The 25,799-nt window shown below is 43.4% G+C and overlaps 1 pseudogene; it reads left to right on the top strand.

Moving 5' to 3' along the window:
* The window catches only part of LOC133091325 (CDK5 and ABL1 enzyme substrate 2-like), a 37,862-nt pseudogene extending 31,005 nt beyond the window's left edge, over positions 1–6,857 (top strand).
* The last annotated feature ends 18,942 nt before the right edge of the window (positions 6,858–25,799 follow it).

The following is a 25,799-nucleotide window of genomic DNA, read 5'->3' as shown; positions in this document are numbered from 1 at the left end:
GAAATCCAAATCGGAAAAGAAGAAGTAAAGCTGTCACTGTTTGCAGATGAAATGATACTATACATAGAGAATCCTAAAGATGCTACCAGAAAACTACTAGAGCTAATCAATGAATTTGGTAAAGTAACAGGATACAAAACTAATGCACAGAAATCTCTTGCATTCCTATACACTAATGATGAAAAATCTGAAAGTGAAATTAAGAAAACACTCTCATTTACCATTGCAACAAAAAGAATAAAATATCTAGGAATAAACCTACCTAAGGAGACAAAAGACCTGTATGCAGAAAATTATAAGACACTGATGAAAGAAATTAAAGATGATACAAATAGATGGAGAGATATACCATGTTCTTGGATTGGAAGAATCAACATTGTGAAAATGACTATACTACCCAAAGCAATCTACAGATTCAATGCAATCCCTATCAAACTACCACTGGCATTTTTCACAGAACTAGAACAAAAATTTTCACAATTTGTATGGAAACACAAAAGACCCCGAATAGCCAAAGCAATCTTGAGAATGAAAAATGGAGCTGGAGGAATCAGGCTCCCTGACTTCAGACTATACTACAAAGCTACAGTAATCAAGACAGTATGGTACTGGCACAAAAACAGAAATATAGATCAATGGAACAGGATAGAAAGCCCAGAGATAAACCCACGCACATATGGTCACCTTATCTTTGATAAAGGAGGCAAGCATATACAGTGGAGAAAAGACAGCCTCTTCAATAAGTGGTGCTGGGAAAACTGGACAGGTACATGTAAAAGTATGAAATTAGAACACTCCCTAACACCATACACAAAAATAAACTCAAAATGGATTAAAGACCTAAATGTAAGGCCAGACACTATCAAACTCTTAGAGGAAAACATAGGTAGAACACTCTATGACATAAATCACAGCAAGATCCTTTTTGACCCAGCTCCTAGAGAAATGGAAATAAAAACACAAATAAACAAATGGGACCTAATGAAACTTAAAAGCTTTTGCACAGCAAAGGAAACCATAAACAAGACCAAAAGACAACCCTCAGAATGGGAGAAAATATTTGCAAATGAAGCAACTGACAAAGGATTAATCTCCAAGATTTACAAGCAGCTCATGCAGCTCAATAACAAAAAAACAAACAACCCAATCCAAAACTGGGCAGAAGACCTAAATAGACATTTCTCCAAAGAAGATATACAGATTGCCAACAAACACATGAAAGAATGCTCAATATCATTAATCATTAGAGAAATGCAAATCAAAACTACAATGAGATATCATCTCACACCGGTCAGAATGGCCATCATCAAAAAATCTAGAAACAATAAAGGCTGGAGAGGGTGTGGAGAAAAGGGAACACTCTTGCACTGTTGGTGGGAATGTAAATTGATACAGCCACTATGGAGAACAGTACGGAGGTTCCTTAAAAAACTAAAAATAGAACTACCATACGACCCAGCAATCCCACTACTGGGCATATACCTTGAGAAAACCATAATTCAAACAGGGTCATGTACCAAAATGTTCATTGCAGTTCTATTTACAATAGCCAGGACATGGAAGCAACCTAAGTGTCCATCATCGGATGAATGGATAAAGAAGATGTGGCACATATATACAATGGAATATTACTCAGCCATAAAAAGAAACGAAATGGAGTTATTTGTAGTGAGGTGGATGGAGTTAGAGTCTGTCATACAGAGTGAAGTAAGTCAGAAAGAGAAAAACAAATACAGTATGCTAACACATATATATGGAATCTAAGGAAAAAAAAAAAAGATCATGAAGAACCTAGTAGCAAGACGGGAATAAAGACACAGACCTACTAGAGAATGGACTTGAGGATATGGGGAGGGGGAAGGGTCAGCTGTGACAAAGTGAGAGAGTGGCATGGACATATATACACTACCAAACGTAAAATAGATAGCTAGTGGGAAGTAGCCGCATAGCACAGGGAGATCAGCTCAGTGCTTTGTGACCACCTAGAGGGGTGGGATAGGGAGGGTGGGAGGGAGGGAGATGCAAGAGGGAAGAGATATGGGAACATATGTATATGTATAACTGATTCACTTTGTTATAAAGCAGAAACTAACACACCATTGTAAAGCAATTATACTCCAATAAAGATGCTAAAAAAAAAAGACCCAATGCAGCCAAACATCAATAAATAAACAAACAAAATAAATATAAAAAATAAAGTATATTTTTTATCCTGGAAATCACATCAGTAAGGACCAAAAATCTACAGGACAACAGTGTGTGCAATTTTGCTCAAGACAGACGGTCTCCATTCTACTCACTCCAGTGACACACAAACCTGGGTTTGAACGTTGAAGGGCAGAAATGTCTCTTCATCACCAGAGTTCTGGAAGTATTTCATACCTTCTTTTGCAACATTCCAAGACTTGGATAACTGGCAATGTGGGTTATGAGACTGCAATCATAGCACTGAAATTCAATGAATGACTTTTTAAAAATCTCACATAGAATATGTGACGCTGATTTTCTTTGTGATGTGGATCCTAAATACCAGGCTTCCACAGGTAATGCTTTAGATCAAGTTATAGCTAGGCCCACTGACCAGGGCCTTGTCAACACATTTCCATTTGCATGATCCACCTCCGTAAAGATCTGAAGGCAAACCTTGGCTGGAAACCAGAACATATCATTTTTTTCTTTTTTTTAAATTAATTTTTATTGGAGTATAGTTGATTTACAATGGTGTGTTAGTTTCAGGTGTACAGCAAAGTGAATCAGTTATACATATACATATATCCAATCTTTCTTAGATTCTTTTCCCATTTAGGTCATTACAGGGTACTGAGTAGAGTTCCCTGTGCTATACAGTATATATACAATGGAATATTACTCATCCATAAAAAAGAATGAAATAATGCCACTTGCAGAACATATCATTTTCATTAAGGTTTTAGATTTTGCAAAGGTCAAAAGCAGGGCCCAAACTCCCCAAGATCAACACACTGTGACACTGCCCAGAAGCAGTTCTGATAGCTCTTGAACCACAAATTTATGTTCCTTCTTAAGTTGAAATGATACAGTGCTGCCTGGTGGTGCTACCCCTTCTGGAAAGTGACAGGCTCTTATGCCAAGCAACTCTGCTCTACCCCATCTTAACCCCCATCCCCCCATTAGGGAAAGTCAAGAACAAGAAAGTGTGTGCACACTCCCTTCAAGCAAGTACCTCCATCTTCAGGCAAGAGTCTGTTCTGCAAAAGCCTCTTTGGACCACCCCAGCTCAATATAGGGCTCCCCTGCCTGTGCCCAGAACGATCTTCTGTGCTGCCAGTGGTCGGATCCAGTTCTGCCTCTGCAAAACCAGTGACACGACAGAAACACCATGCTTTGAGGCTTCCACATAAATCATGGGCTCTGTGTGTTTATTTTTTAAAACGCAAATACAAACAACATGAAACAAAAAACTAGACATGGGAGGTTTGCTGGATTTCTTATGAACTTTTGGTTGTGGAGAAGAGACATGAAATTGGAATCTTACAGCATCTACGAACAGCAGTCAGGAGGCTCCACGCAATTATCTAATAGGTCAAGCAACACATTAGACTGCAGATATTAGGAATTTGTATTCTTTACTCTGCGCCATACGTCCCAAGGTCAGGGACTGGTACATCACAACAGACTTATCCTTGTTGCCAAGGACATGTGGAAGGGTTCCTGAACCAGCAATTTAGAGGGGAATGTCTGGTCCCCCTTTCTTGGTAGGTCAAGCTGGCTGGACCAAAGTGCTCAGCTAGCAGTGGTGCTTGCCTCAAACTTGCAGAGGAGAAGTCTCCTATCAGAGTTAATCTGGAATGGAAGAAGCTACCTGGAAGTGGAAGAAAGCCAGATCCTGAGGTCAAAGAGGAAAATAACACAGTGCAGGGGGGTGCTATTGGGGCAGGCTGGGTAGATAAATAGCCAGATTACCACAAGGCAAGTTGCTATGTGCTGTAACAGAAGATCCAGGAGGAGAAAGTGAGGAACACTGGAGAGGATGGAAGTGGGCTGATTCGAGAAGTCTTCGCTTAAGAAGTGATACTGGAATACTACTCAGCCATTAAAAAAAATGACATAACTCTATTTGCAGCAACACGGATGGACCTAAGTGAAGTCAGTCAGACAGAGAAAGACAAATATATGATACCACGTACACATGGAATATAAAAAAAATGATGCAAATGAAACTTATTTACAAAGCAGAAATAGACTCACAGACATAGAAAACAAACGTATACTTACCAAAGGGGAAAGGGGGGGAGGGATAACTTAGGAGTTTGGGGTTAACAGATACAAACTACTATATGTAAAATCGATAGCCGCCCGTGCCCCCGGCCTGGGCCTGGACGGGTAGCGCCAGAGAAGGCGAATCGCCTCCCAGCGCTGCTCGTTCAAGGTTCTGGAGATGCAGCTGGATGTGTCTCAGTCCAAAGAATCAAACATGTATCCGGATCCCGAGACACAAAGGCCTGAAGGAGACCCACTTCACCAAGAACATGAGGCAGTAGGATACCAAGCAAAGCAGGATTGTGCTGATCTGCGCCCAGCGGTCCCTGTGTGCAGCCTTCTCGGCCCAGACCTGTGGAGAAGGCTTGTGGGCCAGTGGCCTGAGGGTGGACAGCCAGAAGCAGAGGATCCATCCGGCGGTGTGTGTCCGTGTCTTCCGAGATCGTCTTCCTGTTGGAAGGCGTTGAGTTGGGGGCAGATGGCAAGGTCGCGTCTTACACCAAGTTCCTGTACCCACCAACGCCCTGGTCAAGCTCAAGCCGGACCGCCCGGCCCAGCGGCCCCGCCCTCTGCTGGGGTCCAGATGCAACCCCGTCCCGCCCAGGGCGGCGCTGGCCGGCTCGGAACGAGGGGCCGCTGCAGGGGACGCCCTGGAGTACCGCCCCGCCTCCTGACGACCCGCAGCGGCCCCGCGGCCAGCACGAGCGCCTCCTCATCCTCGTGTCCTGCACGCCCGCGGTGGTAGAGCAGGTGAAGCCCTCCGACCTCGAGAAGCACGTGAACGGGACCTTCCGGGAGCAGTTCCCGCACATGCAGCTGACGCGGAGCAAAATCAGGAGTTTCAGACGAGAGATGCGGCACCTGTCCGAGGAGTGCGGTTTGGAGCCCGGGACGGTGTCGGCGGCCTCCGTGAACTTGGAGAAGCTGGTCCTGCAGGGCGAGCCCAACAAGCAGAACCCAAGCCGTGCCGGGCGCCTGTGCGCTGCTGGCCGCCGAGATCAACAGCGACCTCGCCAGAACCACGTGAAGCAAATCACGGACACGTCAGAAGAAAGGTTTCCATTCCACAGCTGGGATCCAATTGGGTTTGAGTTCACAGTGCTCGTGGCCTTGGAACTTGGTCTCCACCTTCCCGAGAACCAGCTGTCACCTCATCATGGACGCCTCCCCCGGCAGTTCCAGCCAGGCCTCTGGGCGCTCCTGGCACCTCGTGGGCCCGCGGGCGCGTTTCCAGGCACTGGGTGTGGACGCGCGGCCCGCCCTTGCTTCCTTGGAGGGACACGGCTTCCATTCCAAAGCACACCACACCGCCACGGTATTTCTGAGAGCCCTCCTGCGTTCTTCCGTGAACACAATCTGGGGGGTTGGTGTTGTTTCTTTTGTTCCTGTGCCTGCGACTGGTCTGGCGCCAGGACTTAGGATGCGCGGTGGTGAATCCTGACTTTACAGCGTTTCTCCTCTTCGCATCACCCAGCCTTCCGCTACCGTCGCAGCCTCCGAATAGCATCTGGTAGAGACCTGGGGTTCCAGCGCTCACTGCACGCGCTGGATTGCAGGAGTGAACCTGCTGGCGCGTTCATCTCGGCTACTTGGGGTTTTCGGACGCGGAGACCGCACTGTGGAGCCCCACCTCTCCCCGCCTCCTCGGCCGGCTCCCTCCATCCCCCCAGCCCCGTGTCTGCCCACTTCCCCGCATCCGCATGCAGAGGTCTGGCATCAGCCTAAACCCAGGAGAGCAGACCCCTGGTTGGTTTTGGTCTCATTTTTCACCCTCGGGCCTCTATTCCTCCGAGGATCGCGTCACTGTGAAGTCCTGATGCCCCGGGGTCACGCACCTCAACAGGCCTCTGGGCACAGAACTAGCCCACCCCACGCAGGGATCCATCTCCCCAGAAAAATCCCCCTTGCCCGTGACCCTTGGGACCTTTAGGATGACTGGATTGCTGGCTCTTGATCTTCCTAAGCAATATTGTGGAGAAACCGTGTTTACTGTCGTGTAGGATTTGGTTGTGGGTCTTTGTTTCCTAAGGGAACAGAAACTGGTTAAACAGCGGCATCTGCTGAAGCTGTGACTTGAACCACACTTGACACTCCAGCGGGGAGGAGACTGACCACTTCACAGCCCTGCCTCCCCGCAAGGGTGAGGCAGCTTTCTTCCTCCCAGCAGGAAGTGGGAGCCGCCTTGGCCGGAGGAGCTGCCACACCAAGCCGACCCCAAGGGCTGGTCGTTGTCCTTCTGGGCAGGTCTGTGCCCAGCACGCCAGCTTCCCCACGCACATGTGGCCCAGTTCCTCCGCTTGCTGCCCCACCAGCAACACTGAAGACCGTGGGCTGGAGCTTCTCTTTCACGGGTCAGCTGCTCTCAAAATGTACCAGGTTGGCTGGGCCGTTAAGCTGCTTCCCTACTGCTGTCCGATGAACCGTCAGTAGAGGGGCTCCAGGACAGCCCCAACTTGCATCCTACCCGTGTGCACTGGTGCTTTTGCAGAAAGGAGACACCAGCCCTCGTCAGCGTGCTCAACCACCAGCAACTCGGGGAGACCCCAGCAGGGAAGCAGGACTGCCGCTTCCACCCTGCTGGCTGCTGTGGCTTCTTCCTCATCACTCACTTGGGCTAAGGGGTGGGGGGACTGCAGGATGGAGCGCGAAGCCCAAGTCTGTATCTGACCTTATTTATTGAGGAGTGCCTCTGCCCTGTCCTCTCCAAGACGGCCCCCAAAGCCCACGTGCACCAAGGGGGGCTTGAAGGATGAAGATGCTAGACCCTGGTAGCTCTTCTGGAAAGTAACCTGTCCTGCCACCACAGCGTCTCAAGGACACTCCTGTTGCAGGCACCGCAAGGGACCGACTTCCAAATGTACGTCCTGATTTACAATTAGCCTTGCGGAACACGTCTTCCTGGGAATTTCTACACAGATGTTAGAATGGCTGATACAGTAACTTAAGTTTGTGTGTTTATGTAGTGAAAGTTAGTCATTCACCAAACCCATCTGTAACCTTCCCTTTAGTGTACTGTGTCCTTTTTAATAATGTCAAGAGCTGCCACTGTGTGGTACTCAAGTGAAGCAAGTATTCAAGGCCTTAAACTTCAGCCTGAACTGTCACCCCCTAGAACCAGCCCAGACATCTGTGTCCAGGGCATGCGGCCACTCCCGCAGCACCTGGAAGCCGCCGCAGACTTAAATGTGCACTATGTGGCTATCTGACCTCACTGTCTAGTCACGTGTCATGGATCTGTTTGCAAAAAGTAATGTATTTGTGCTTTAAGTAAAATCTGGTTTTGCAAAAAATAAAATAAAATAAAGTCGATAAACAATCAGGCCTACTGTATAGCACAGGGAACTATATTCAATATCTTGTAATAACCTATAATGGAAAAGAATATGAAAAACAATATATATATATTTGTATGTATATATATGTATATACACAGGTATACTGAATCACTTTGTTGTACACCTGAAACATTGTAAATCAACTACACTTCAATTAAAAAAAAAAGTCATATTAGAACTGATAGGAAAGTATGTAGAAAGTTGCCCTGGAGAATAGGGATACTATGGAGAAGGCTCTTTGGGCAAGGTAAATCAGTAGTATGTGTACAATCATGAGTATCAACATGTACACATTGTATTTAGGGCACAATGAGTATTTTAGATATAGCATAGTGTACTTTATATTCAGGGAAAGCCTACTAGTTGGAATGGAAACAGGAGGGTGATGGTAAGGAGCAGAGAAAGATAAGTGGAGAGAGATAAGATGATAAGAAAGATGAGATGGAAGGACGATACCTTGTAAAGGCTCTGCCTGGCAGCTCAGGAAAATGGCCTTGAAACTACTGAAGTTTCTAATCTGGTGCTGTGACAGGACCCCTCCACAGCAAGGTTCTGTAATTCACATGTCTGCAGGCCCAGGCTCTTCATGTAATGAATGAAGAAGCCATGTGAAGGCGGGGATGAACTATGCCATCTGAAGGGGGCCGTGCTCCCCAGCTCCAGGGGATTTTTATCATTCGCGACTATAGGCCGATATCCTCAGCTCTTTAAAATAATGTTTATTGACATATACTTGACATATAACATTGCGTAAATTTAATGTGTACAACATGTCAATTTGATACATTTCATATTGTAGTGTGACAGTCACTGTAGCAATAATTAGCACCTCTATCAGGTTACATAATTATCATTTCCTTTTAGTGGTTGGAATAAATAAGTTCTTGTCTCTTAGCAAGTTTGATGATTATAATACAATATTGTTGTCTATATTCACTATACTACACATTAGCTCAGATCTTTAAAATTTTGAAAAGAAACCAGAAAGCCAGCTACACAATACTTGTCATTTTTCAATGTTGGCAACTAATTGAAAACCAAAGTTTTCAACAGTTTATTGGCCAAAATAAAGCATTTCTAAACCTGGATGTGTCTGGATCTGAGGGCATCTAGATTTTTACTCAGCACTAAGCAATGCTGCAAAATATGTAAATTGCACATGTTATCTGTTTTCATGGTTTACTCACATTGAATTTTTAAACCAGATCTGAAAACCCAAAGTATCTAACGAGTCTATTACTGGCAACTCAGCTCAGGAGACAGGCTACACGTAAGGACTCTGAGGTTAGAAGTCCAGCCCTAGGACTGAAACTGATTTATTCGGTGACCTTGAACAAGGTCATTAACCAGGAGTTCACCTCAGCATTGGGTCTGCTGTGAGAACAGCGAACCGTAGGGATTTAAAACATTTAACTCCCCGCCAAAAAGTGCTTCAAGAATTCACGATGCTTTCTGTCAGTAGTTTTAAAGTCTTTCTCATTTGGAAGTTCCCGTGAATTTTGCCAAAATTATCAGCACACTATGAAGCCTAAAAATGATGGTTAAGCACTATCAGCTGACTGCAAGCTTTTGCAACATTGTAAAAACAAAAACAAACCCAGATATTCCTTTTATAAATTACAACATATATTTTCCAGGAAAGAATAGTTCTGTTTAAGTCAATTGTTTTTCAGTTCCTTAGACTCTGAAACTAACTTCCTTATAAAGCACAGTAGACAAAGGAGAATGTATTCAATATTTTAAGCCTCAGAAGCAAATAAATTGGTGGAAGAAGCTAATATTTACTTCTCCGCTTATCCACTCATATCTGTGTATGACCCTTGAGTCGAGGCTGTGAAAAGTGCTCATTTACACTGTGCCTTATTAGGGGAATGCATTCAGTCAAGTATAATGGCCTCTTTTTTACTTTGATGGCAAAGTATATTTAATATTCTTATGCTGTATTTTATAAACCTAGATGTGTGCTGCACAGATATGCACAATAATTATCATTTTAACAGGGTCAGTCCAATTAATAAATTTTATATACTCCAAAATTATTGTCTGGTACATGGAACCATACTTTCCCTATTCATTGGTATGAAATTCTCTTTCCCTTTGATATGGTTTGGTGTGGGACTTTAGTAACGCCACCAATCTCATCCAACCTATTAATGGCTTTAAAAACTAATGCTTATGTTTCTCATTTGTGAACTTTGTGGGTTTTCTTCAGCATTAAAAATGAGTTGATCGTCCTTCTGGAACCCCTATAGCTACTTTCTCTAAAGAACATACAGCATCGATCTTACCAAATCACTGCGCACGCTTCACTTTCGTGCATGGTCAGTATTGTGACGGGTTCCCTCCTCACTGTTCGCCTCTGCCCCTTCCTCTCCAGACACACATCACCCGCTCCGACAGTTCTGCCCTTGTTTGCTACATTCCTATCCGCTGCCTTTTCTCAGCCTTCCCAGCTTCACGCAGACCTGACTCCTGTGGCATCTGTGTGCATTTCCGGCCCTCCAGCCTCCTACACGTGGCTCATGCACTGCTCTGCCCAAGCCCATCCTCTGACTGCAGGCTTTGTCTCCCTCGCCCACTCCACAAAACCCACCCCTGTGTTCTGTTGCCCTTTATGTTCAGAACAGCCTCCCACGAACATTCACACACCTCCTTACTATGCTGCCCCAGATCATTACTCCAGAAGGGCTTCCTAGTCTGCAAGCGTCCCCGCTCCTGTGTCTGCAAGTCACACTCTCAGCTGTTCCTGCCCTATTTGTAGCTATTCCCTTTTGTCCCTGAAGGATTTTATTTGGAGCCTTAATTTTTTTCTGGATACTTTCTTTACAGAAATAATCAGGGAAACTGCAGCAGTATATGTTAAATAAACATGCATGGCCTTCCCTGGTGGCGCAGTGGTTGAGAGTCTGCCTGCCAATGCAGGGGACACAGGTTCGAGCCCTGGTCTGGGAGGATCCCACATGCCGCAGAGCAGCTGGGCCCGTGAGCCACAATTACTGAGCCTGCGCGTCTGGAGCCTGTGCTCCGTGACAGGAGAGGCCGCGACGGTGAGAGGCCCACGCACCGCGATGAAGAGTGGCCCCTGCTAGCCACAACTAGAGAAAGCCCTCGCACAAAAAAAAAAAAGAAGAAAACGAAGACCCAACACAGCCATAAATAAAATAAATAAATAAAATCGTGCAGGAAAATAAATACCTTTTAAGAAAATGTCAGTAGATCAACTATACTTCAATAAAAATAAATTAAAAATAAATAAACATGCATAATATTTACTTGTAAGTAAGTTATGCAAACACATGGGCAGGAGTACTTCTATTGCCTGATGGTCACATGGACCAGTGAGAGGAGAACCAAATTGCTTCTCACACGGGAGAAACTTACATGTTTGCTAAATGGTATTTTAATAACCACTACTATCACAAATTTGAACTTTTTAATAAAATGCCAGGTCAACATTTCCAATACTTATTAAAATGTTTAATGTTGGGACTTCCCTAGTGGTGTGTGGTTAAGAAGCCTCCTGCCAATGCAGGGGACATGGGTTCGAGCCCTGGTCCGAGAAGATCCCACATGCTGCAAAGCAACTAATCCCGTGCACCACAACTACTGAGGCTGCGCTCTAGAGCCCACAAGCCATAACTACTGAGCCCACGTGCCACAACTACTGAAGCTCACGCACCTAGAGCCCGTGCTCCGCAACAAGAGAAGCCACTGCAATAAGAAGCTTGCGCACGGCAACAAAGAGTAGCCCCACCTCGCCGCAAAATGTTTAATGTTTGTTAAAATGTAATATTTGTTAAAAAGGCTTTTTAAAACTGCCTTTGTCATAGATGTAAGAATGCATGATTCTTAGAATCTTTGGGTACTTTCACCCTGTATAGTATATAGACTTGAATTGAATGAAAATGTGTGCCTTTAAATATCTTTGAAGGAAAACACTATCATTATGTCTTTTTCAACTACAGCAGTTTACTAAACTATCTTTTGGAGGAACCATTTGTCACCTCTTTGCTGCAATAAAACTCCATGCAGTTTCCAAAAACTGAAATTCTGTATCTGTCTATATTCCCTTGGACCAGATGTGAACTGATGCAAAAATAATAATAATCAATAGCAATTACAAGCTTTGAACTCACTGCACTAAGGTCGTACGGCAGGCTGCCCAGCCTCTCTTCATATGATAGCTCCCAGTCTCGGTAAAGATTCATGCTAAATAAATAGCTCACTGCCTTGCCCAAAGGCTCACAAAATGCCGTTTGTCCTCAACTAGACAAGTCATGAAAAGAAAATGTGGAGATTCAGGGTCTTCATTTGGTCTCCTCCAAACAATCCATCATGGACGATCTCCCTTCTCTCAAAACTTCTGTTGCAATTTACACTCTGTGCACTTTAAAGTGCACTTTACACTTTACTCACTCTCACAGTAAACCATACTGTCTTCTCTTTCTCTGTGTGTTTGTTTTCCTGTCACTGTCTTCTGTGGAAATGCTAGCGGCAGAGACCATGACTCTATTCTGTGCTCCTCATTTCAGTTTTGGTGCCATGCGAACGGGAGGAACATGAATTCATTCAACAAACATCTGCTGCATATCTACTATGCTCCAGCACTGTAACCAGAGATACAACGGTAAACAAGACAAGGTCCTGCCCCCAGAGAACTGAAATCTGGAGGGAGAGAGACAGGCAAGCAAACAGGCAAGTAACATCAAATGTAATGTGTGGGGCTTCCCTGGTGGCGCAGTGGTTGAGAATCCGCTTGCCAATGCAGGGGACATGGGTTCGAGCCCTGGTCTGGGAAGATCCCACATGCCGCGGAGCAACTAGGCCCGTGAGCCACAACTACTGAGCCTGAGTGTCTGAAGCCTGTGCTCCGCAACAAGAGAGGCCGCGATAGTGAGAAGCCCACGCACCGCGATGAAGAGTGGCCCCCGCTTGCCACAACTAGAGAAAGCCCTCGCACAGAAACAAAGACCCAACACAGCCAAAAATAAATATAAAAATAAATAAATAAATAAAATAAATTAAAAAAAGATTACTATTAAAAAAAAATGTAATGTGTGATCCTTGAAGCCAGCAGTGAGGTCATGAGAGCACATTTGGCGGGATTTGAGCTGGTTGTAAAGAGACCAGGAAGAGCTCTGGATGAAGTGACTTCTAACAAGCAATCTGGAGGTGAGTAGGACTCAGCACAGTGAACAAGGGTTGGGGGAGCAGAGGAGTTTTCCCCAGAGTTTAAATTGCATCCCAGAGGTGAGAAAGAGCAGAGCACATTAAAGGACAAGAAATACTCCAGTAGACTTGGAGTTTACAGTGGTGGTGAGGATTGGAGATGGGGGATGAAGCTCTAAAAGTGAGCCGAGACCAAGAGACACAGGAGGATATTTGGTCTTGCATCTTCAGTCTAACGGAGGGTTAGGGAAGGTTCTGAGCAAGCATGTGACTAATTGTGGCTGAGCTTCGGGAAGGTTTTTCTGGCTGCGCTGCGGAGAGACGGCGTGAGGTGGGCTGCGGCGGAGATCCAGGTGAGGGCGGGGCTGCGGCGGGGATCCGGGTGAGGGCGGGGCTGCGCTGGACCAGGGCGGGGGATGGGGAGGGGTGGTTACACTCGCTTCCTATTTGCCGGTGGAGTAAATAGGAAAGATTGGTGGTGATTGTTTTGGAGGCTGTGGGAGAAGGAGGAGGAGCAGGGGGATACCCGTGTTTCCAGGTCAGTCAACTGCACGTAGGCTAGTAATTCTAGAGCAGGACTGCGGTCCTCAGGGTGTGGGCCAGCAGCGTTCGAACCACCTGAGAACTGATGAAAAATGCAAATTCCCCAGCTCCACTCCGGACCAAGTGAGTGAGAAATGTCCGCGGAGGAGACCGGCGACCTGCGTTTTAACCACCTTCCAGGGATTCTGGTGCGTGCTTAGGCTTGAAAACCAATGTTGTAGCTCCTGGGTCTTCAAACTGCTTTGCTCAGTACCCTAAAAAATGTTTGAAAAAATGTGTACAATTCACACCTTTTTTTTAATTTTTGAATTTTATTTTATTTATTTTTTTATACAGCAGGTAATTCACACATTTTAAATTTGAGATCCAAACATATTCTTTTTATATGTAAATAGTTGCAAAGGACATAATTTCTAGCATATTAAAAAATATTGTATCTTTGAAATACAGTCAATGAAATCAAAATACTCTAACACTTTGGTATCCACCATCACACATTGAGAAGATAGACGAGCTAAAAAACAAAAACAAAAACAAAAACAAGCTCTTTTTTTTAGCAGTTTAGCAACTTCAAAATGTACCTTCATTCCTTGAACATTCATATCCTTTTAATTTCCCTGACTGAACTTTATACTGTATTCTATTAATCAATGTACCATACCTATCTGCAACAAAAATATGAATGTAATAAAATATTCATCCTAAATTTAGAGATAATTATTTTAGTACATAATTGGTAAAATAGCATAACGTTTTATAATTTTGAAAACTATTAACATAAAAAGTAAAATATTATTGAAATATCTCTCCTAATGAGATGAGTAGGGCCTTTAAAATTTAATTCATATATCTGTGGATAAATATTACATATTAATAAAATAAGACAAGCTTCAGCATCAGTTCTATTCATAGTTTTCTTTTTATAATGCAAATTTTAAAAAAATAACCAAACACCCTGTTCATATAATAAGTACATAGAGGGAATGAAAGGAGTTTTATTATAGCAATTCTACGTAATTCTCTAAACTCCTTCTAGGATATATGCCAAAATATTATAGAATCACCTATCATCAAAAATGTCTGGTGGGGCTTCCCTGGTGGTCCAATGGTTAAGACTTGGCTCTTCCACTGCAGGGGATGCGGGTTCAATCCCTGGTCTGGCAAGTTCTGCATGCCGTGTGGTGTGGCATTTTCAAGCAAAAATGTCTGATAGACTGTAACTTCTCTGTGAAATGGGAGGCCAAGTCATTCGTTGAGATTAAAGGTGAAATGTGGGGTGGGCACGCGTAAGAGAGAGGAGTTCGGGGGGTGGGAGTGGAAGAGAGTGAGAACAAAAAACATAAGTGAATCGTTGGGCAGCATTTAGGCCCTGAAACACTGAGGATACAAATGATCGAATCAACCAATTAATGCGAGCATGTCATTCAGTTGCCACTGTTTTGAAATAGATTTCTGATCAACTGAGCAAAGCTTAGTCACACGGAATCTGTTACAGACAGAACAATGGCCCCTCAGAGATGCCCGTGTCCTAATCCCCCTGTGAATATGTTACTTTGCACGACAAAAGGGATTTTTGTAGAAGTGATTAAAGTCTAAGAACTTGAGGTGGGAAGGGTATCCTGGATTATCCGGGTGGCCCACTGTCATCACAAAGGTCCTGTTAGTGAAAGAGGGAGGCCGGGGAGTCAGAGTCAGAGAGGAAGGTTGAAGCCAGAGGCAGTGGTCAGAGCAACGACGGGGGAAGGGGCCACAAGCCCAGGATGCAGGCGCCTCCAGGAGCTGGAAAGTCAAGGAGATGAACCTCCCCTGGAGCCTGAGAAGGAACCAGCCCTGCCCACACCTTGAGTTTAGGACTTCCGCCTCCAGAACTGTATGATCATACACTTGTTGTTTCAAGCAGTCAGTTTGTGGAGATTTATTACAGCAGCGATAAGAAAGGAACACATTCACACCTTCAGTCCTGTGTAGACAGTGCTTCTCAAGCTGTAACGTGCAGTCATCTGGGACCTTGTCAACACGCAGCCTCTGATTCGGTAGGGCTGGGGGGTGAGATTGCGATTCTGCACGTCCAACAAGCTCCAGGTGAGGCTGGCGCTGCTGGGCCACAGGCCACACTCTGAGTAGGAAGGACCTAGAAGGCAATGTCGAGACAGAGAGAGAAACAGTTACCGTTAGCATATAGCATGTGTCCTTCATTTGTATAGTTTCCCTGAGTTCATACATTACGACTGCATTTTAGAAACACAGACTTGCTATGAGGCAGGTACTGATATCATTTTCTTTTACTGACTAGGAAAGTGATACTCAGAGAGGGTAAGCAACTGACCCAGACTGCACAGCTTCTCTGGTGTATTTGGGCTGTGACAGGATCAGGACTTGAACGCAGGTTCCTTCTTTCCAAGTTCTTTTCACTACAGCAAAGTCAATGTTTAAATCAACATCCAGAAACACTCAATGAATTCAGAAGCCTCAGTGCTACTCAAGGACAAGATGCACAAAGTTAAAGGACCAACAGCAATTCCTGTGGATTTAACTGACACAAGAATGGATGAGAAGTGAGATGAGCTATTACACAATTTTTTCCCTTTGAGATTTGACCAAAATATTAATCATGCTTCAAGTCACCTCTGATACACTTGTACTGCTTTGGTACAAGTATTTTGACAATGAATGAATGTAAATTTGAGCCACTTTGTCACACTTTGCCATCTTTTCCAGAACCTTTGTATTGTGTTCAGCATTTATTGAGCACTTACTGTGTGCCAAAGCCTTATGCCAGACACTGCAGAATCAAATATAAATGAGACATTGTCCCTGTGCTCTGGAATTTCACTGCATGATTGCAAAGAGATAAATGCAAAACAAAACAAAAAACACTTTAGGGACTTTCCTGGTGATCCAGTGGCTAAGACTCCATGCTCCCAATGCAGGAGTCCCGAGTTCGATCCCTGGTCGAGGAACTAGATCCCGCATACATGCCACAACTAAGACCCGGTGCAAATAAATACTTCTTAAAAACACACTATTTTGGGCTTCCCTGGTGGCGCAGTGGTTGAGAATCCGCCTGCCAATGCAGCGGATACGGATTCGAGCCCTGGTCTGGGAACATCCCACATGCCGCGGAGCAACTAGGCCCGTGAGCCACAACTACTGAGCCTGCGCGTCTGGAGCCTGTGCTCCGCAACAAGAGAGGCCGCGACAGTGAAAGTCCCGTGCACCGCGATGAAGAGTGGCCCTCGCTTGCCACAACTGGAGAAAGCCCTCGCACAGAGACGAAGACCCAACACAGTCAAATAAATAAATAAGTAAAAATTACTGGAGAATTAGGCTGGATTTCATGAGAACAGAGATGGCAACAGAGGTAAGTGGTTACTTACTGCAATAGATCATTTGTAGTCCAGGTGGGAGCTTCCACAATGGAATCGGAATCTAAGACATTAAAGGAAATGCATTCAAGGACACATGGAACATTCTCCAGGACAGAGCATATGCTGGGCCCTAAAACTCATAGAAAGGATAGAAATACAAAAAGTATGCCTCCAACCACAGTGAAATTAAATTAAAAATCAATAAAATTTGCAAAGCCAAATATCTGGACGCACTCCCTAGAGGCCTTTTGCGTTGGGAATTCTTAGGCAATTTGCTCATTGTGTCTTCATGGTGTTGCCGGGGTGGTATGGGCTGTAAAAAAAAAGCAGGCAGAGGGGTGAGCACGTGGTCCTGGACAAAATGATACCAGAGTCAGATGTAGACCCGCAAGTCCAGTCTCTAGGCTGTGCTTCAGGACTGAAATTCGCAATCAGTTTCCCTGGGGGTTTGTTTCAAATTGGAATTGATGCTGGGACTTAAAGACTTAGTATGAAAAAAGGAACGTAAAACATCTCCTTAGTAATTTTTATTGATTTTTTTCTTGAACTATTTTGGGTTAACGTACATTATTAAAATTACTTTCATCTGTTTCCTTTTACCTTTTTAGTGTGGCTACTATTAAATTAAAAATTACTGATAAGGCTCACATTATGTTTCTACTGAAGAATGCTACGTACTCTAAGGCTAAGGATTGGCTTCCTCAACCTTAATTTCTCCTGGGCTCTGTCTCTAGGATGCTTTTTGTAGCTTATTGCCCCTGAACTAGGTATATTGTGGGCTGAGACGCTCAGGGTGGGCTTTCTATAGTTCATTCTGAATGGTTGTTGACAACGTACTTAAGAGTTCCCGAATGATCCCTTTCAGGTAGAAAGGCCAATTTCCTTTACAAAACTCTTTAGCTTTGCAGGAGATTCCTTATGACAGAAGAACAAAATAAATATTTTCATTTCTTCCAGTCCCTGGAAAAGTAAATTATGTAGTGTTGTTTGTTATAAAGAATTTGGGATCTAAATTTGTAGGTTCAAGTATTACTCTTGCTGCTATGTGACCTTGGAAAAATCTTAGTCTGACCTTGTTTATTAATTAAGTTGGATTGAAACTACCTACCTACCTACGGAGCACACTCATTTGAGTTTCCAATAAGCTTTTGCATGTAATAGAGCTTTGTCATCTGTGACCTGCTACACAACTGTCATCTGTTATTTCACAAAGGATGTGAAAAAATCAGCAGTCTTCTCTCTCAATTTCCCTTTCTTTCTTCTTCCCTCTTTGCCTTCCTCTCTCCTTCTCTTCTTTTTTTTTTTTAAACATCTTTATTGAAGTATAATTGCTTTACAATGGTGTGTTAGCTTCTGCTTTATAACAAAGTGAATCAGTTATACATATACATATGTTCCCATATCTCTTCCCTCTTGCATCTCCCTCCCTCCCACCCTCCCTATCCCACCCCTCTAGGTGGTCACAAAGCACCGAGCTGATCTCCCTGTGCTATGCGGCTGCTTCCCACTAGCTATCTACTTTACATTTGGTAGTGTATATATGTCCATGACACTCTCTCACCCTGTCACATCTCACCCCTCCCCCTCCCCATATCCTCAAGTCCATTCTCTAGTAGGTCTGTGTCTTTATTCCCATCTTGCCACTAGGTACTTCATGACCTTTTTTTTTTTTTCCTTAGATTCCATATATATGTGTTAGCATACTGTATTTGTTTTTCTCTTTCTGACTTACTTCACTCTGTATGACAGACTCTAACTCCATCCACCTCACTACAAATACCTCCATTTTGTTTCTTTTTATGGCTGAGTAATATTCCATTGTATATATGTGCCACATCTTCTTTATCCATTCATCCGATGATGGACACCTAGGTTGCTTCCATGTCCTGGCTATTGTAAACAGAGCTGCAATGAATATTTTGGTACATGACTCTTTCTGAATTATGGTTTTCTCAGGGTATATGCCCAGTAGTGGGATTGCTGGGTCGTATGGTAGTTCTATTTTTAGTTTTTTAAGGAACCTCCGTACTGTTCTCCATAGTGGCTGTATCAATTTACATTCCCACCAACAGTGCAAGAGTGTTCCCTTTTCTCCACACCCTCTCCAGCCTTTATTGTTTCTAGATTTTTTGATGATGGCCATTCTGACCGGTGTGAGATGATACCTCATTGTAGTTTTGATTTGCATTTCTCTAATGATTAATGATGTTGAGCATTCTTTCATGTGTCTGTTGGCAATCTGTATATCTTCTTTGGAGAAATGTCTATTTAGGTCTTCTGCCCATTTTTGGATTGGGTTGTTTGTTTTTTTGTTATTGAGCTGCATGAGCTGCTTGTAAATCTTGGAGATTAATCCTTTCTCAGTTGCTTCATTTGCAAATATTTTCTCCCATTCTGAGGGTTGTCTTTTCATCTTGTTTATAGTTTCCTTTGCTGTGCAAAAGCTTTTAAGTTTCATTAGGTCCCATTTGTTTATTTGTGTTTTTATTTCCATTTCTCTAGGACCTGGGTCAAAAAGGATCTTGCTGTGATTTATGTCATAGAGTGTTCTGCCTATGTTTTCCTCTAAGAGTTTGATAGTGTCTGGCCTTACACTTAGGTCTTTAATCCATTTTGAGTTTATTTTTGTGTATGGTGTCAGGGAGTGTTCTAATTTCATACTTTTACATGTACCTGTCCAATTTTCCCAGCACCACTTATTGAAGAGGCTGTCTTTTCTCCACTGTATATGCTTGCCTCCTTTATCAAAGATAAGGTGACCATATGTGCGTGGGTTTATCTCTGGGCTTTCTATCCTGTTCCATTGATCTATATTTCTGTTTTTGTGCCAGTACCAAACTGTCTTGATTACTGTAGCTTTGTAATATAGTCTGAAGTCAGGGAGCCTGATTCCTCCAGCTCCATTTTTCGTTCTCAAGATTGCTTTGGCTATTCGGGGTCGTTTGTGTTTCCATACAAATTGCGAAATTTTTTGTTCTAGTTCTGTGAAAAATGCCAGTGGTAGTTTGATAGGGATTGCATTGAATCTGTAGATTGCTTTGGGTAGCAGAGTCATTTTCACAATGTTGATTCTTCCAATCCAAGAACATGGTATATCTCTCCATCTATTTGTATCATCTTTAATTTCTTTCATCAGTGTCCTATAATTTTCTGCATACAGGTCTTTTGTCTCCTTAGGTAGATTTATTCCTAGATATTTTATTCTTTTTGTTGCAGTGGTAAACGGGAGTGTTTTCTTAATTTCACTTTCAGATTTTTCATCATTAGTATACAGGAATGCAAGAGATTTCTGTGCATTAATTTTGTATCCTGCTACTTTACCAAATTCATTGATTAGCTCTAGTAGTTTTCTGGTAGCATCTTTAGGATTCTCTATGTATAGTATCATGTCATCTGCAAACAGTGACAGCTTTACTTCTTCTTTTCCGATTTGGATTCCTTTTATTTCTTTTTCTTCTCTGATTGCTGTGGCTAACACTTCCAAAACTATGTTGAATAATAGTGGTGAGAGTGGGCAACCTTGTCTTGTTCCTGATCTTAGTGGAAATGGTTTCAGTTTTTCACCATTGAGGACAATGTTGGCTGTGGGTTTGTCATATATGGCCTTTATTATGTTGAGGAAAGTTCCCTCTATGCCTACTTTCTGCAGGACTTTTATCATAAATGGGTGTTGAATTTTGTCAAAAGCTTTCTCTGCATCTATTGAGATGATCATATGGTTTTTCTCCTTCAATTTGTTAATATGATGTATCACGTTGATTGATTTGCGTATATTGAAGAATCCTTGCATTCCTGGAATAAACCCCACTTGATCATGGTGTATAATCCTTTTAATGTGCTGTTGGATTCTGTTTGCTAGTATTTTGTTGAGGATTTTTGCATCTATGTTTATCAGTGATATTGGCCTGTAGTTTTCTTTCTTTGTGACATCTTTGTCTGGTTTTGGTATCAGGGTGATGGTGGCCTCGTAGAATGAGTTGGGGAGTGTTCCTCCCTCTGCAATATTTTGGAAGAGTTTGAGAAGGATAGGTGTTAGCTCTTCTCTAAATGTTTGATAGAATTCGCCTGTGAAGCCATCTGGTCCTGGGCTTTTGTGTGTTGGAAGATTTTTAATCACAGTTTCAATTTCAGTGCTTGTGATTGGTCTGTTCATATTTTCTATTTCTTCCTGGTTCAGTCTTGGCAGGTTGTGCATTTCTAAGAATCTGTCCATTTCTTCCAGGTTGTCCGTTTTATTGGCATAGAGTTGCTTGTAGTAATCTCTCATGATCGTTTGTATTTCTGCAGTGTCAGTGGTTACTTCTCCTTTTTCATTTCTAATTCTATTGATTTGAGTCTTCTCCCTTTTTCTCTTGATGAGTCTGGCTAATGGTTTATCAATTTTGTTTATCTTCTCAAAGAACCAGCTTTTAGTTTCATTGATTTTTGCTATTGTTTCCTTCATTTCTTTTTCATTTATTTCTGATCTGCTCTTTATGATTTCTTTCCTTCTGCTAGCTTTGGGGTTTTTTTGTTCTTCTTTCTCTAATTGCTTTAGGTGCAAGGTTAGGTTGTTTATTCGAGATGTTTCCTGTTTCTTGATGTAGGCTTGTATTGCTATAAACTTCCCTCTTAGAACGGCTTTTGCTGCATCCCATAGGTTTTGGATCGTCGTGACTCCATTGTCATTTGTTTCTAGGTATTTTTTGATTTCCCCTTTGATTTCTTCATTGATCACTTCGTTATTAAGTAGTGTATTGTGTAGCCTCCATGTGTTTGTATTTTTTACAGATCTTTTCCTGTAATTGATATCTAGTCTCATAGCGTTGTGGTCGGAAAAGATACTTGATACGATTTCAATTTTTTTAAATTTACCAAGGCTTGATTTGTGACCCAAGATATGATCTATCCTGGAGAATGTTCCATGAGCACTTGAGAAAAATGTGTATTCTGTTGTTTTTGGGTGGAATGTCCTATAAATATCAATTAAGTCCATCTTGTTTAATGTATCATTTAAAGCTTGTGTTTCCTTATTTATTTTCATTTTGGATGATCTGTCCATTGGTGAAAGTGGGGTGTTAAAGTCCCCTATGATTGTGTTACTGTCGATGTCCCCTTTTATGGCTGTTAGTATTTTCCTTATGTATTGAGGTGCTCCTATGTTGGGTGCATAAGTATTTACAATTGTTATACCTTCCTCTTGGATCGATCCCTTGATCATTATATAGTGTCCTTCTTTGTCTCTTGTAATAGTCTTTATTTTAAAGTCTATTTTGTCTGATATGAGAATTGCTACTCCAGCTTTCTTTTGATTTCCATTTGCATGGAATATCTTTTTCCATCCCCTCACTTTCAGTCTGTATGTGTCTCTAGGTCTGAAGTGGGTCTCTTGTAGACAGCATATATATGGGTCTTGTTTTTGTATCCATTCAGCCAGTCTGTGTCTTTTGGTGGGAGCATTTAATCCATTTACATTTAAGGTAATTATCGATATGTATGTTCCTATTCTCATTTTCTTAAATGTTTTGGTTTTGTTATTGTAGGTGTTTTCCTTCTCTTGTGTTTCTTGCCTAGAGAAGTTCCTTTAGCATTTGTTGTAAAGCTGGTTTGGTGGTGCTGAACTCTCTCAGCTTTTGCTTATCTGTAAAGGTTTTAATTTCTCCATCAAATCTGAATGAGATCCTTGCTGGGTAGAGTAATCTTGGTTGTAGGTTTTTCTCCTTCATCACTTTAAGTATATCCTGCCACTCCCTTCTGGCTTGCAGAGTTTCTGCTGAAAGATCAGCTGTTAACCTTATGGGGATGCCCTTGTGTGTTATTTGTTGTTTTTCCCTTGCTGCTTTTAATATGTTTTCTTTATATTTAATTTTTGATAGTTTGATTAATATGTGTCTTTGTGTGTTTCTCCTTGGATTTATCCTGTATGGGACTCTCTGTGCTTCCAGGACTTGATTAACTATTTCCTTTCCCATATTAGGGAAGTTTTCAACTATAATCTCTTCAAATATTTTCTCAGTCCCTTTCTTTTTCTCTTCTTCTTCTGGGACCCCTATAATTCGAATGTTGGTGCGTTTAATGTTGTCCCAGAGGTCTCTGAGACTGTCCTCAGTTCTTTTCATTCTTTTTTCTTTATTCTGCTCTGCAGTAGTTATTTCCACCATTTTATCTTCCAGGTCACTTATCCGTTCTTCTGCCTCAGTTATTCTGCTATTGATCCCATCTAGAGTATTTTTAATTTCATTTATTGTGCTTTTCATCGTTGCTTGGTTCCTCTTTAGTTCTTCTACGTCCTTGTTAAATGTTTCTTGCATTTTGTCTATTCTATTTCCAAGATTTTGGATCATCCTTACTATCATTATTCTGAATTCTTTTTCAGGTAGACTACCTATTTCCTCTTCATTTGTTAGGTCTGGTGTGTTTTGACCCTGCTCCTTCATCTGCTGTGTGTTTTTCTGTCTTCTCATTTTGCTTATCTTACTGTGTTTGGGGTCTCCTTTTCACAGACTGCAGGTTCGTAGTTCCCGTTGTTTTTGGTATCTGTCCCCAGTGGCTAAGGTTGGTTCAGTGGGTTGTGTAGGTTTCCTGGTGGAGGGAACTAGTGCCTGTGTTCTGGTGGATGAGGCTGGATGTTGTCTTTCTGGTGGGCTCGTCCACGTCTGGTGGTGTGTTTTGGGGTGTCTGTGCCCTTATTATGATTTTAGGCAGCCTCTCTGTTATTGGATGGGGCTGTGTTCCTGTCTTGCTAGTTGTTTGGCATAGTGTGTCCAGCACTGTAGCTTGCTGGTCGTTGAGTGAAGCTGGGTCTTGATGTTGAGATGGAGATCTCTGAGAGATTTTCGCCGTTTGGTATTACGTGGAGCTGGGAGGTCTCTTGTGGACCAGTGTCCTGAAGTTGGCTCTCCCACCTCAGAGGCACAGCCCTGATGCCTGGCTGGAGCACCAAGGCTCCAGACGGCTCCACACGGCTCAGAATAAAAGGGAGAAAAAATGGAAAGAAAGAAAGAAAGAGGATAAAATAAAATAAAATAAAGCAATTATAATAAAAAATAAGAAAAAAAATTAAGAATAAATTTATTAAGAAAAGAATTTTTTTTAATTTTTAAAAATAAATTTATTAATTTTTTATACTAAAAATAAGAAAAAAATTATTAAGAAAAAATTTATTAAGAAAAAAATTTTTTAAATTTTTTTAAAATAAAAAGTATGAAAAAACTTATTAAAAAATTTTTTTTTAATTTTTTAAAAATAGAAAATAAGGAAAAAATTATTAAGAAAACCTTTATTAGGGAAAAAAATTTTTTTAAGTAAAAAAAAAAAAAAAAAAAAAACGGACGGACCTAACCCTAGGACTAACGGTGAGAGCAAAGCTATACAGACAAAATCTCACCCAGAAGCATACACATATACACTCACAAAAAATGGAAAAGGGGAAAAGTTAATATATCCTGCTCCCAAAGTCCACCTCCTAAATTTGGGATGATTCGTTGTCTATTCAGGTATTCAACAGATGCAGGCACATCAAGTTGTTTGTGGAGCTTTAATCCGCTGCTTCTGAGGCTGCTGGGAGAGATTTCCCTTTCTCTTCTTTGTTCGTACAGCTCCCGGGGTTCAGCTTTGGATTTGGACCCGCCTCTGCATGTAGGTCGCCTGAGGGCGTCTGTTCCCCGCCCAGACAGAACGGGGTTAAAGGAGCAGCTGATTCGGGGGCTCTGGCTCAGTCAGGCCGGGGGGAGGGAGCGGTACGGAGGAGGCGGGGCGAGCCTGCGGCGGCAGAAGCCAGCGTGACGTTGCAGCAGCCTGAGGCGCGCCATGCGCTCTCCCGGGGAAGTTGTCCCCAGATCACGGGAGCCTGGCCGTGGCGGGCTGCACAGGCTCCCAGGAGGGGCGGTGTGGAGAATGACCTGTGCTCGCCCACAGGATTTTTGGTGGTGGCAGCAGCAGCCTTAGCGTCTCATGCCCGTCTCTGGGGTCCGCGCTGATAGCCGCGGCTCGCGCCCGTCTCTGGAGTTCGTTTAAGTGGCGCTCTGAATCCCCTCTCCTTGCACGCCGTGAAACAAAGAGGCAAGAAAAAGTCTCTTGCCTCTTCGGCAGCTGCAGACTTTTTCTCGGGCACCCTCCCGGCTAGTTCTGGTGCGCTAGCCCCTTCAGGCTGTGTTCACGCAGCCAACCCCAGTCCTCTCCCTGGGATCTGACCGAAGCCCGCGCCTCAGCTCCCAGCCCCCGCCCGCCCCGGCGGGTGAGCAGACAAGCCTCTCGGGCTGGTGAGTGCTGCTCGGCGCCGAGCCTCTGTGCGGGAATCTCTCCATTTTTCCCTCTGCGTCCCTGTTGCTGTGGGATCCGCGCTGATAGCCGCGGCTCGCGCCCGTCTCTGGAGCTCGTTTAGGCGGCGCTCTGAATCCCCTCTCCTTGCACACCGCGAAACAAAGAGGCAAGAAAAAGTCTCTTGCCTCTTCGGCAGCTGCAGTCTTTTTCCCGGACTCCCTCCCGGCTAGCACCGAAGCCCAAGCCCCAGCTCCCAGCCCCTGCCCGCCCCAGCGGCTGAGCAGACAAGCCTCTCGGGCTGGTGAGTGCTGCTCGGCCCCGATCCTCTGTGCGGGAATCTCTCCGCTTTGCCCTCCGCACCACTGTGGCTGCGCTCTCCTCCGTGGCTCCGAAGCTTCCCCCCTCTGCCACCCGCAGTCTCCGCCCACGAAGAGGCTTCCTAGTGTGTGGAAACCTTTCCTCCTTCACGGCTCCCTCCCACTGGTGCAGGTCCCGTCCCTATTCTTTTGTCTCTGTTATTTCTTTTTTCTTTTGCCCTACCCAAGTACGTGGGGATTTTCTTGCCTTTTGGGAGGTCTGACATCTTCTGCCAGCGTTCAGTGGGTGTTCTGTAGGAGCAGTTCCACGTGTAGATGTATTTCTCATGTATCTGTGGGGAGGAAGGTGATCTCCGCGTCTTACTCTTCCGCCATCTTGCCCCCTCCTTCTCTTCTTTTATCTTCAGAACTTGTAGAATATATCTCGGAAAAAATAGTAAGGAAACAAATAGTTCAGAAATAAAGATGTATTGTTAAAGAAAAAGCAAAAATAAAGAACCATAGTACCTCAGTCCTCAAAGAAGCAGAAAATTTTTACAGCCTCAGGCAAATTGTGCCCTGTGAGGAGCCTGGATTCTGGGAGAAAG

Source organism: Eubalaena glacialis, chromosome 1 (assembly GCF_028564815.1).
Source record: "Eubalaena glacialis isolate mEubGla1 chromosome 1, mEubGla1.1.hap2.+ XY, whole genome shotgun sequence".
Classification (NCBI taxonomy): Eukaryota; Metazoa; Chordata; class Mammalia; order Artiodactyla; family Balaenidae; genus Eubalaena; species Eubalaena glacialis.
The sequence above is the reverse complement of the archived record's forward strand: the minus strand, read 5'-3'. Positions and strand labels throughout refer to the sequence as shown.